This window comes from Sus scrofa, chromosome 6, assembly GCF_054392235.1.
Source record: "Sus scrofa isolate SSC_HxYL_T2T_F1_AM1 chromosome 6, Sscrofa_HxYL_maternal_Yorkshire_Landrace_v2.0, whole genome shotgun sequence".
Taxonomy (NCBI): Eukaryota; Metazoa; Chordata; class Mammalia; order Artiodactyla; family Suidae; genus Sus; species Sus scrofa.
In genome coordinates this window covers 105,511,130-105,525,169 of record NC_139388.1, presented here as the reverse complement: position 1 = coordinate 105,525,169, position 14,040 = coordinate 105,511,130, and the positions used below count along the sequence as shown (strand labels likewise).

At 43.7% G+C, this 14,040-nt stretch overlaps 1 long non-coding RNA gene across 1 annotated transcript in view; it reads right to left on the bottom strand.

The window, feature by feature from the left end:
* Positions 1–14,040, bottom strand: part of LOC102161139 (uncharacterized) — a 263,087-nt gene that overhangs the window by 176,103 nt on the left and 72,944 nt on the right. The gene's annotated exons all lie outside the window — the stretch shown is intronic.

The window sequence follows — 14,040 nt, the reverse complement described above, 5'->3', positions numbered from 1 at the left end:
CATATGCTGAAACCCTAATGTGCAACGTGATGGTGCAGGAGGCGGGGCCTTTGGAGGTGCTCAGGCTCTGGAAGTGGCTCTCATGAGGGGAATGAGGCTCTTAGCAAAGAGGCTTCCCAGATCCCTGGCCTGTTCCACCACATGAGGACACAGTCGGAGGATGCCGGCCTGAGGCAGGTACACAGGTCTCACCAGAACACGACCCTGCTCTCCAGCTCCAATCCCTTCCCTTGATCACCTCTGCTCTTCTTTACAGCTTTTCCAGCTGCGCAGGGATCCCTGTAAAACACGACTTGCATCAGGCTGGGTCCACTGTGTGGGCCTTGCTTCTTCACTCGGCATGATGATGTTTGTGAGATACATGCAAGTCACTGTGTCTGGCTGTGGTTTATGCACTGTCTCTGCTGCACAGTGGTTCTTCTCTCCATGGATGTGCTAAGCGTGCTTAGGTCTTATGGGGAGGATGCTGTTGGAAGGGAGGAGACCAGACGAGGGCTGGTGAGAGGGACTGATATAGAAGGACGGGTAATGGGGGTGAGAGCTCAGGGGTAGGGACCTTCAGGAGAAGGGCCCCTCTGTTCCCCGTGGATGGAAGGAGCCATGCTGGCCAGTTAGGACTTTCTCAGTGAGTGCGATGCGGAGGCCTGTCTGAAGAAGAGAGCAGAGGTGGGGAAGCAGAGGAGAGGGGCCCAGAAAATCCACGAGACAGCTGCCATGAGGGAAATCCGCCCACTTCCCCGGGATTGCTGGGCCTGAGGGAGGCTGACTCCCGCCCAGTGTCCCTTGGGGCAGAAGGCCCTCAGCAGCGCCGCATCCTTGGTTTAACAGCAGGAGACGGAGGTAGGACTCGGTGTATGGTCAGGATCATAGTGGCCCACATTCAAACTCTGGCTCTGCCACTGGCTGGTAACCAGGAAGATGCCAGCCATCCAAAATCACCACAGATTTCTCACCATGGAATGAAGGTCATGTCTGTTGTAAAATGTGTGCTGTGATAATGAAATTCAGCCTCATAGATCAAAATCTTGGCACACAATGGAAACCCAATACTGCAGTGTCATTATGAAAACGTCTCAGTGGATGATTAACAGTTAAAACCACATTGACGTGGTTAGAAAAGACGTATTCTATTTGTGTATTTATTTATTTTTATTTTTTGGCTGCATCATGCCCGGGGCACGTGGAAGTCCTCAGGCCAGGGAAGGAGCCTGAGCCACAGCAGTGACGACATGGGATCCTCAATCGCTAGGCCACCAGGGAACTTCGAAAGGATGCATTCTTAATGCCACATCCTGGACCAGCTGGAGACTGGGGAATAAATTCAGGGGGAGAATGTCTAATTTCTGTATTAGTAGCACAAGAAGGAAGAGCTAGCCCTTATTTTCACATCAGAAACACTAGTGACAGGTGCCAGTCAGCATCCAGCCCAGGCACCCAAGGAAAGGCAACAACAGACCTTTCCTGTTGAATGGCTGAATGCTGAACGGCTCAAACCCGAATGCAGGCTGAAACGTCTAGACTCATAACCTCCTACCTGAGAAGCTGAGGAGGCCCACGGCCAGGACAGGCTGGAGAGGTTTAGGACCACAGTGGCAATGGCTCCAGTCACATCATCAGCCTCATCTATCCCCCCATGGCCCCCATTATCACCACCCAATTCCAGGCTCTAGACATGTGAGATTAAAATTAAGTGCTGTCTCACACAGGTACATACCCGCAAGCGCATTCATGCACACATGTGTACACACACACACACACATACGGGTTCTGTGCTCTAGCTGTCCCCTCTTGCTGGAGTACCCCTTCTCCCTCCTCTGATTGGCTAATCCTCACTCACCCCTCAGGACTCAGGAAGGGATCTTTCCTGGGAAACTTTTCTTGAAATGCTTAGACTAGCTCCAGAGACCCTCATACGACCACCCATACACGGCTCCCCAAACAGACCTTTCTCACGCCATTTACCTAACATCACAGATTCCTCTCCTTCCCTCAGCCGTGAGCTAGAAACAGACAGATCCTACCCAGCACAATGCTGGACACATAAAGGGCATTCAGTAAAGGCTCCTTCAATGAACAGGTAAGAACGATGAGGAAAGAAAACCACCTAAGCCATTCCAGGGGATATATTTCTGTTAAAGACTTTGCTTTTTATTGAAGATAAATGCAAAATTCTGTTTTATTTTTAAGTCATAAATTTCCACAGTGTTTTTCTTTGAAGTATCTAGCTACTCCATTCTGAAGAAATCCTTACACGTTTCATTGGCCAATTACGTACCTTATTTTAAAATACTGTTTAGGGACACCACGATGGCTGATAATGACAGCGTCTTCCTTCTTTGGGGGTTATGCCACCAAGAGCAGCTCTCTGATCAGTTGGCACCCATGTTCCCACCAAGGCACAGACACACTTAAATGTACCCAGCACTGTCTTGTGACGCTGGCACAGTCTGTCTTGTTCCCAGGACAGTGTCCTTCCCTTCAGAGAGCTCCCTTTACAAGGCTGATCTCTGTGTCCCCAGAGTGGCAGACTGTGCCTGTCGCCGACTTTCCACCACTTGCTAATGATATTAATTGCATTACATGGAAGCTAAAGAAAGCGAGAGCATTGATGTCCTTTGCCACCAGCTGCTAGCTGCATCTTTTAAGATGTGATAGCTAGGGACACTGCTGAAATCCTTAGCACATCTCTCTGGAAACAAGAATTTGGACCTGTTTGGAGCTACAGTTTGTGGATGGCGGGGGATGGGAGCTGGAGGCAGGCAGGGCATGAAGGCTGCCTGAAAGCCTTGGTGATGCGCCTGGGCTCAGGACAGGACACCAGTTTGCTGCCTAAACCTGGGTCTTCTTTCTCTTTTAAAAGGTTCTTCCATGCGTGTGAATTAACAGCAAGGAGTCTTAGACAAATGCATGGGCGGCTGGGCTGAGAGGAGGAGGCGGAGGGTCCCGCAAGTGTATACACAGGTCACTGCAGGAAACACTCAGACAGTGGTACCTGCTACTTCACTCCTCCTAAGAGTGCGGCATCTCTTTACAGTCAGGTTTAAACAGCACACTAGCCCAGCCAATTACCCACTGACAGAAGACTCCACAGTTCATTCACATGTGGGGAGGTGTGGGTGTCCCACCCTTAATTTTAATTCATGGTTCTTCATGAAATATAAGTCTTACTGGAAGGAGTTCAAGGTCACATTCACTATCCTCTGCAGGACCTGTGGTCTCACAGAAGCCACTTCTCCACCAAAGTTAAGTCAAAGGAAGCAAAACAGTCACCAGCGGAACAACATACCGTAGCACACAGAGCAGACAAGCAGGTCTCCTAACTCCTAACTCAGGGAAATTTCCACTTTTTACTCTGTTCTGTTTGTTAATTGTTAATCTGTGAGAGAGGCATGCAAAGCAGAACAAAAGTGAAAATGGGAGCTGCGGGCTGTGAACCCCCAAGGAGAGATGCAAATACCTGTTGGTGAAGGGGGCGCTGGAGGTAGGCCACCTGCCCTTGAGTTGGTCAGAGCCCAGGGCTGCTGTCACTGCCTCTGGAAATGTCAGATTTCCAATGGAGAGAGCAAAAGTGATGGGAGGGCTTCTCTGGCTGGGGATCATGTCGCATTGGTGCTAGGTCCACCAAACCCAGCGGGTCAGCATGTAGAAACCTGGGGAAATGACGGCTAGGAGGGGCTACCTCGGTGTCTTTGGAGTAATTGTGAACTTTTCTCTCCTGAGAGGCTTTTCACACAGAAGGCCCGGATGATCAGTTGTTTCCACAGACTGCGCAAGGCTTGCAAGGAGCACCGGTAGGAGAAACAGACCACCGCCCCAGTAGCCTCTCCATCCCCTCCTCTGGGCAGCCCCCAGGGGTATCACAGTCCTGGAGTTTCTAGGGTAGAATATTTTGCCCGTTTCTGACCCTTAGATTAATGGAATTATGCAGTGTTGGCTCTTTGTGTTTTGCTCAAAGGTTTCAGTCATCCTTAGTCCACAGGCCTCGTCTGTGTGTAGCTGGTCTGTCCTTTCTCCTCCCTGCTAAGTGTCTTCTGTCCTCTGTGTAAACTTGCCACCAGCCACCACCCCTTCTGCTGGGCCCTGGGGAAGATGCAGATTTGAGCATTTATCAATGATGCAGCTACAAGCCTTTGGCTCATGTCTTTCACACATTGCCGTGGGGCATTTAACCAGGAATGGAATTGCTGTATCCTTTGAAATTAATTTTGCTATTTACTACATAATTGATGCTTACAACCTTCTGGAGGCTTCCAAGACCAAAGTCCATTTATTACCTGCAGAAAGATTTGTTCTCCTTCACATTTGCGCCTTTTGCAGCATGTGTTACTACAACGGAAGTCAAGGCCATTGAGTCTATTTCAAGTCATCAGCGCCACCATTTGTAGATACCTGGCACCACAATACTTACCTTGGGTTTTTGCTCTGGCCTTTCTAATGCAATCCTGAACCAACCCCAACACATCCCTGAGCTCGCTAAAGGAATTTGGAAAATAATAACAGCTAGTTCTTATATACAGGCAATATACCGCCCCATCTGGCTCCATATAAAGACAGGCAAGTGAATATGAAATCTGACATATGTGGGCAGTGACCCATAACAGCAGAACCTGGAGTATGGTGTGTATTTATTATTTCATCAAAATGAGAATAATCAAGACAAAGGGATGATTAAAATCATCCTACCCAACTTAGTATTTCCAGAACTGAAGGTTTTATTTTGGATTTCTGATGACTAAGCTCCTTCCTGACCCTTCATGTTTCATAAAGAGGTTTCAACAGCTTTACATGCCAAGTGGCAAAGGCATTCAGGGAGCTTATATTCCTCTTTATTTTCCATAACAAACTATGAGTAACAACTAGAGTTGTCTTCAAATAACTGTGTGTGTGTGTGTGTGTGTGTGTGTGTGTGTGTGTGTGTGTGTGTGTGTATTTTGGGGCTGAGAATCAAAAGTTGACTGTTTGAAAGGGAACCTGGACATCATTTTGTGTTGCCATTGTCTCAAGAGAGAAAACGTTTCTTAAGCATCTCCTTAACAGCCAACTGTCTGGATGGAGCAGGTTTATGTGTAGTTTTGTAACCATTCCCCCCTCCCCTTGACCTTAAATCTTCCTGATCTTCACCTACCATGTCTGGTTCCACTCTGGGTCTGGGAGCAGGGGAAAGAGCAACAGACAGGCCATCTGCAGACATTTAGTGTAAAATCTGTCTCCTCCTTCTTGTGTTGTGATGCAAACTGTCAAAGACTCACTTTTTTCGTGTATAAAATAGGGATAAGAAAACCTACCTCATAGGGCTGCTCTGAGTGTTAAGTAAAATCGTGTATGTGGAGACATCCTGCAGGTGGTTATACAATAGGCAAATATAATGTCCTATATGATTGTTATTCTCTTGTGCAACAGACTCCTTCCAAAGGAAGAATGTCCATGTTCAAGTTTTGTATCAAACACAGTCATCAGGTGGAAATCTGGAGGCACAAAGGCTCCAACCTGTTCCTAGAGCACACAGTCAGGCGATGCCCCATTTCCCAGGGAAGGGTGGGGGCTATGAAGGGAACGGGGGGAGGGGGGTGATGAAGAGAGAAGGTGGCGGCAGGCAGAGGAAGCAGAGATCCTACATCCCTGAACAGAAATTCTGGAGAGAGGAATCCAGTCAGAATATAAAGAAAACTCTAAGAAATACTTGGAGAAAAAAATGAGCTGATATGAAAGAGGACTTTGGTTTGAAAACCGCTAGAGGACACGTGTGACAGGTGAACTTGGCGGAAAGAAAAAGTATCTCAACATATGCAGGGGATTTGACATTTCATCTGTACATATGCAGGGATATAAAGGTATCCTACAGAACCTTGACAGAAAGGGTGGGCCACCCCTGAAGGACCATCACTGGGGCAGGATCAGACTCTGCCAACCCCGAAGCCACAACTGGAGGATGACAGATAGCAGCATCACCGAAATCTGAGAGAAGGTTCTGGGCTAAAACCTCCATCTCCTCTCCTGGGGAAGGCACAGACTCTGATGTGCAAAGATTGTAAATATAGCACGGAGGCACTAGTGACGTATTAAAACAAACTGAAAAGAACTATGTGGGAACAGAATAAAAGACGTTAAGAAATGAGAAGGAACTGGTAGCTGGAAAAAAGTGATGCCACCACCAGAACCAGTGAAATGTGTAGAAATAAAACCATATGGTTTTAAAAATTGCAAAGTTTGCCCACTTTTTCACCCAAGAGTTGATCACGTTGCTTAAAAACTGGAAAGAAAGAAAAGAATAAAGTATATAACCTAAAGTTCATTTACTATAAGAGGGTATGTTGGATTGGGGAAAAAAGAAAAGCCTTTAGTATCTCAAGTTTCACAAAAGAAAGCCAAAGATTAGTGTTGCAATGACTTTCATAGTTAAGTAAATGTAAATTTAAGAATGCATTTGAGAAACTTTAGCCATTAGAATAATAAAGCCTTCCTTCTAAAACAAGTTTTCAACAAACTAACTTTCTAAAGAGGAGGGAAGGAAGGTCCCTTCCCTGCCCTACCTACATCATAAAAAACATTTAAGGCAAAAACCAAGTTGTTACATTCACATTTATACAATAATTGTAACAATAACTGCAAATAGGTCAAACTCTGTTACCATCAAGAAAAGATGGGATTTTATTTTTAAGATATTTATATGTTCTTCACAAAAAGCACACCTAAATAAAATGACATAGAAGCCTAGATGTAATATAGCAGGCAAAGATTTTCTAAACACTCAAAACAATTCTGTTTGGCACTATTGACAGTGAGGCAATGTAAATTAAAGGTCAAGGAAAAATAAGGACAAAGAGTCATTTCTAACTTACAGAGACACAACAGTCATGAAATTCAGTACCAAGTACTGTCTGATTAACATGTCAGAGGGATTTTTAACAACAGGAGAAATGACTTGACATGTTATTAAAAAACAAATGACAAAAAATTTGATTATTCTGCTTGATTCCATTCATAGAAAAAAAATATATGGAGCGAAAGGCTAAAAAATGAAACATGGTAAGGATAGTTTCCATAATATTGGCAGTCTATGTAGTTTGAAATTTTGTAATTAATAAAATCCTTAAAATGTCAAATAATATAGTACCTTTGGAAATCAATGCCCCAGTTGCTATAAAACTAAGATTTATAAAACTGAGTTCAGTTAGGTCAGACATATGCATTAACCTTCAAGAATTTTATAGTAATGGATAGATGTGATTTAAAGACCCACGTCTGATCTTTTGTTACATTATCAATGCTTTTACTAAACTGGATAATTAATTATGTCATTTTGAGAATGAAGTGTTATCTAAACTCAGGTACTCTTTTTCCTTTTACTATTAAAGTAAAATACATCTGCAAGTTTATTTTAAAATTTTCACCCAGTTCAATTTCATTATGTGGTGAACAAAGTCAAAGAAAATGACAGGCCAAGTGACAGAGGAATCAGATAAATGTGAACACATGTCATTAACGTACTCTCTTGGCAGGATAAATGTTTTAACTGAAGGTGACAATAAAATAGGGAAAAGACTCAGAACCCAGCAAAAATATGACAAAAGGGGGCAGAGGGGACCCAGGGGGCAGGTACTTTCCCTGGAAAACAGCCGTGTGGCTCACCTGCAGAAAAACAGGTTCAGACGGGGTGATGAGAAGGGGGGGCTCCGGGAGGGCCACCTGCTGCAGGCCCTGATGTGTCTGACGCAGCAGAGAAGGGCTTCGCAGGTGAGGGGTCACTGAGCAGGAGCTGGGCCTGCTCAGAGCAGGGTTAAGAGGGGAGAGGCCTGATGCCTTGTGACGAGGCCAGGGAGTGTTCACCCCAAACCCGCCCGAGAGGCAGAAGGATGAGGGGGAAATGTCATCCTTGACCAGGAAACTCTCCATCTAAGAACATCATGTCAGGAGATAAGAGGCACCAGGAGATCCACAGGCCTCAATTAAAAGGAAGACCAACGACTTAGGACAAAATATCACACAAAAAGTCAGAGCCATGGAATAAGAAACCCAAGAGTGGGCCCCCAATTCCTTGGATAAGGGAGCCCCTCCTCTCTGAGGGCCACACGACTGTCTCCTGTCCCGGCCTGGATTAATTATTGCTGCAGTGTCATTTTGTTTCAGAAAACCAACTCCTGGATACTTCCAGCCATTTGTGGGCTTTCTGTGTTCCAGTCCATCTATTTCAACCTCTAGTTTGCTCTTTTTGGTAATTTTCCCACTGGAAGTTTTGGATAGTTTATTTTCACTCTTCCTTGTTGTGTCGGGTGTACGTTTCCCTCTGAACACACACAGTGACGTCCCAAACTTTCTCCCTGTAGTGTCCTCGGCACATTCCACCTGGGTTTTCTGACCTGTGGGTCTGGGTGTCCTTTGACCCTCTGATTGCTTCAGCTGTATTTATGGATGCTTTTGCAGGTCTTCAAGGTAACTTCTTGTTTTATTGCACTTGATCAGAGAATGGATCTTATCTGTTTTGGTTTTCCAAATTTATTAAGTTGGCTGTGGCCTAATGGTTGCATTTTGAAAAGCTCTTTTAAGAAGGTTTATTCTTTTTTTTTTTTTTTTTTTTTTGTCTTTCTGCGATTTCTTGGGCCGCTCCCGGGACATATGGAGGTTCCCATGCTAGGGGTCAAATTGGAGCTGTAGCCGCCGGCTTACACCACAGCCACAGCAACGCAGGATCCGAGCCACATCTGCAACCTACACCACAGCTCAAGGCAATGCCGGATCCTTAACCCTCTGAGCAAGGCCAGGGATAGAACCCACAACCTCATGGTTCCTAGTCGGATTCGTTAACCACTGCGTCACGACGGGAACTCCAAGAAGGTTTATTCTTTTTACAGTTTGAAATACATCTTCTGGCCAATTTTCTTTTTTAAATTGTGGTATTCAGAGTCTATATATCTGTATCTGCTTTGCGTATTTAATCTACCATAGTCTCAAATTGATGAGTTAAAGTCTCCTACTATTATTGTTTTTTCTGCTTATATTTCCTATAGCTAAGATTTCAATCATATGATACTGTATCATAAAGTACATTAAGACTTTTGCCTGTTTTCATAACCTTTTCTATGGTACAGACCTCCCATTTACAGACGAGGACATTGAAGCTAAGAACAGCCTGGTAATCTGCCCCACATTTTATAGCAAATGCCAGGTCTGGACGTCCAGCTAGGCCAGGCTGAAACCTTGGACATTAACTGACACACACCCCACACAGGTAGGGACAGATATGCAAAGAAAAAACTGCCTGAAACAGTTTCCATCTTTATTCCTAAGCTGGCCAAACAGTTCCAGATAAACCACACGTACAGGTTGAGTTGTGTCAGAAGCTTCTATGGGGAGCACCTGCACATCTTAGGTTTACCCGACCCCTCGCTTCTGAGCAGCAGGCGCTCCTTCTCCATCTGTGCCCTCTGTGGGGTGACACTGCCAGGCGGCCCTGCACCCCCGTGGAGCATGGGGCAGCAGGTCCTTAGGTCGGCACCACACCTGGCTCTGGGTAAGGAAGGATCACTGGTTCCTGAATAAATGACCTTTGTGTGTTTTGTGGTACAGAAGTAGACCAAGTCTTCCAGAATCTACATTCTGTTCATTTAGGAAAAAAACAACATATCTAATCCTGGACCCTGGCTTTAAAGTAGGTTTATATTTCATAGTCCCAATATTGTCATCTTTAAATATTTCTGTGTTAACAAACACACCTACTTCTTTTTATTCACTATGTAAATTCATTCAAATAAAATGGAAATTGTGTGATAATTTTGTGCCAAAAGTCTTATTTTCATACAGATAAGAACTGATGCAATTTCTTTCAAATAATGGTTTATGCGGCTTCTACACGAACTCCAAACAGCAGTGAATATTATTTTTAACCCCTTGACTATTTACATGGAATTGAAAATAAACCTGTCAGAAATCCATCTAAAAAGGACACCATGGGGTCCATCTGATCTCTTACAGTGATATGTTATTTTCAAACATCTTCAGCGATATCTTAATGTCACTGTTCTTGTCAGCTGTTCAAAACAAGATGCTGACAACTTATTTTAAGAATATTGTTGACTTCCTTTCACACCAAAACTTCAATATCAGAATGAGAAATTCTGACATAAAATGGTAAAAACAACATTCACTACTTGCAGGCGTTTCACTGCCTGGGAGTGTTTTCTAGAAGAGCAGCCGAACTAGCCTCCTGCTTAAAGCAGCTCTACACTCTGAGCCTTCCTGAAGGCTTTGGAAGCAGAAGTCAATGGAGTTGTTTTATATGAAACTGGAGGGAGTTTCTTGTTTTATTTTTTCTTCTTAAAAAAAAAATGTAAGAATATCTTCTTACAAATCTTCTGGACCAGACTGTAAAAAGCAAACTGTAGAATGATGACCCTTTGGTAAAGGTATATATTTATCACAAGTTAAAAAACACTTTCATTTTAGGTCATTTAATTTAAATTCTTTGGAAAACTCAAGCTAGACATGATTATAATGGCACATCTAGGATTCTGGAAGAATGCAGCAACATTTCAAAATTCTCAACTCTTGCTTTGACATATAAGAAGCAAAGTGTATAGTGATAACCTTGAGTGTATTACAGCAAATTTCTAGCACATGTAAAGGTATGTGTAATATTCTTAACAGATACCACCCAAGATACATACAGAAGAACAGTATCTTCACCTTTTACAGTTACGTAAACTTTAGACTACAATAACAGAAACAACATGAAAACAAAACCCAGAGGTTATGAATGACAGGAAAAGAGTTTTTACCCAGTTAATCACAAGATGATTTAAATAAATTCTTAAGTTATGCACACAGTCATATGAGTAAACTGAATAACTTGGTAAATGACATTCAGAATGTGATGACCTAGAATAAATTAAAAATAGATTTGGTTGTTTAAAAAGAAATCAATGTATTAACTGAAAATGGAAACAGTCAGTCAGTGAGTAACCAGCACCTTAAAGCTAAAATGGGTCAAGACAAAGTCACTGAAGATGGTTAAAGCAGGAGACATGCAGCCCTGGGAAGAGCTGACTTCCCTCGCCCGTGACCTTGACTCTCCATCAACCGCCTTGAGGTCAACACTATTCCCTGAAGAAGTTCACCTGCATTCCTTGAACACAGAAAGTGTTCAATACGAGCGTTCCACAGGTAAGTCAATTTATTTACTGGATGGTCTAAAAGCCTTATAAATTCTATTCAAAAATGCAAGTTCAAGGATGACCCAATTGTCTAATTTTCATCCTTTCCATTGTAGAGACGCACTCATTGCTTTTTATTTTTCTTTTATGAGACAAAGGAATCACTAAGCTTTTGAAGATGTTCCCCTTGCTCACAGGAGCCCTGCTCTGCCTGGGCAAAGAGAGGAGCCACAGCCCAGGCACAGCACTGTCACCAGGAGGCCCCAGGAGCTCTGGAGATTAAATATCTCCTGCCTTCTGGTTCCCTAAAAATATTCCATCCTTCATCAAAAAAAGACCACAAATAACAAATGTTGGGGGAGGTGTGGAGAAGAGGGAACCCCTGTACACTCCTGGTGGGAATGTAAACTGCTACAGCCACTATGGAAAACAGTAGGGAGATTTCCCAATAAACTAAAAACAGAACTACCATATGAGCCAGCAATCTCACTCCTGGGCATACATCCCCAAAAGTGAAAACACTTATTTGAAACAATACATGCTGCCCAATGTTCACAGCAGTGTTATTTACAATAGCCAAGACCTGGAAGCAACTTAAGTGTCCATCAACAGAGGAATAGATAAAGAAGATGTGGTACATATATGCAAGAGAATATTACACAGCTATAAAAAGAATGAAATTTTGCCATTTGCAGCAACATGGGTGGACTTGGAAAGTAACATGCTAAATGAAATAAGTCAGAGAAAGACAAATACAGTATAATATAACTCATATGTGGAATCTAAAAAATACAACAAACTAGTGAATATAACACAAAAGAAGTAGACTCACAGACAGATAGCAAGCTAGTGGCTACCAGTGGAGAAAGGGGAGTGGGGAGGAGCAAGATAGGGATAGGAGGTTAAGAAGCACAGACTATTATGTATAAACTAAATAAGCTACAAGGATATACTGTATAGAACATGGAATATAGCCAGTATTTATAACAACTAGAAATGGAAGATAACCTTTAAAAATTGCGAATCACTATGTGGTACACCTGTAGCTTATAATACTGTCCTTCAACTGTATCTTAATTTTAAAAAGTAATTTTTTTAGAAAGTCCCATTCTTCTCACTATAACATGTGCTCAGTATTTCATTTTTCCCCTTAGCTTCACAGAATCCCTTTTTTAAAAATGCTTCTCTAGTTCTTCTAGTTTTGATTCTTTTTTTTTTTTTCCTTTCATGGCCATACCTGAGGCATATATTAAGTTTCCAGGCCAGGGGTTGAATCAGAACTTCATCTGTGACCTATGCCAGATCCTTAATTCACTGAGGGAGGCCAGAGATCAAACCTGCATCCTCATGGAGACAACATCAGGTCCTTAACCCACTGAGCCACGACAGGAAGTCCTAGTTTCTTCTGAAGTTCTTAGGCCATTAAAGGCTACTTGACGGAGAAAACTACATCAGATAGTCTCACATCATTCATAATTAGGTACAATAAGCAAGAACAGCAATTCAACGTTTGTGCCACACCAGATGAGAAAAGTTCAGGGAAGCTGATGGAACACTGTGCAGTGTGCCAACTATGACTTTCAGAATCCAAGCAAAGCGAATACCTGCCCAAGAATAGTGTGGGGGAAGCCACTGCCGTGAAGGGAGGAGAAGCTGTGAGCAGCTCCTCGGGGTCCCAGGAGCTGCCAGGGTGAGGCCCCAGGGCCACGCACAGGAGGGAAACTTCAGAGAGCATTAAGGGACAGAGCAACGGCCATGACATAGTCTGGCTAACGCTGGAGATAATTCATGCTTTGAAGGAGGCACCAGGATGGTTAGTTATTTCACCCGGAAATACCTGGCACTCAAAATTCTGCCACGAGAAGGCAGAACACAGAGAGCTGTCTCAGGGTGTTCTGAAGGAACTTCCCGGGCCATCCAGTATGGCAGCCGCTCGCCATAAGTGGCTGCTGAGCATTTGAGATGTGGCTGGTGTGACTGAGAAACTGAATTTTTCATTGTGTTTAATTTGAATTGATTTTGATATAAACAGACCCATATGACTACCAGTACCATGGTGGACTTCACAGCTCTAGATTTTTAAACACAGCACACGAGAGGAGCCCAAGGAAGATTATTCAGAGCCATACACCCCAGGAATGTCTGGAACCGATTCTATCAGCTCCAGCAGGTTCCTCACTTCATGTGGACCCATCTGATGGCAGCACCGCTCTGCTCTCTCTCCTGCTTGTGTGCCCTTTGCTCTCTTCCCCCTCCTGTGCACAGAGCCCAGACCTCCTGCCAGGTCCACCCCAAGCTCACAACCTGCAAGCCCTCCATCTGCCCAAATAACCAACATGTCTGCATGCCTTCATGTTCTTTTTATGGATACCATGTTAAGTTCTTTTCTTTTAAGTGTTAACAATATATTTACACATAAAACATACTCACTGTTGGGAGTTCCCGTCATGGCACAGCATAAACGAACCCGCCTAGGAACCATGAGGTTGCAGGTTCGATCCCTGGCCTTGCTCAGTGGGTTAAGGATCTGGTGTTCCCGTGAGCTGTGGTGTGGGTCGCAGATGCAGCTCAGATCCTGCATTGCTGTGGCTGTGGTGTAGACTGGTGGCTACAGCTCCGATTAGACCCCTAGCCTGGGAACCTCCATAAGCCGCGGGTACGGCCCTAAAAAGACAAAAAAAAAAAAAAAAAGAAAAACCCAAAACAAACAAACAAAAAAAACCCAACAAAAAAACAAAAAAACTTATTCACTGTTTATGTTTATACACATAAACATGGCACTGTTAGGGAGTGTTCATCACTATTTTTTATAGTGACACTTCCTTGGATTCATTTAGAACTACTGTTTGAAGCACTGGTTTCCAGAATGGCAACCACCTGATACAACAACAAG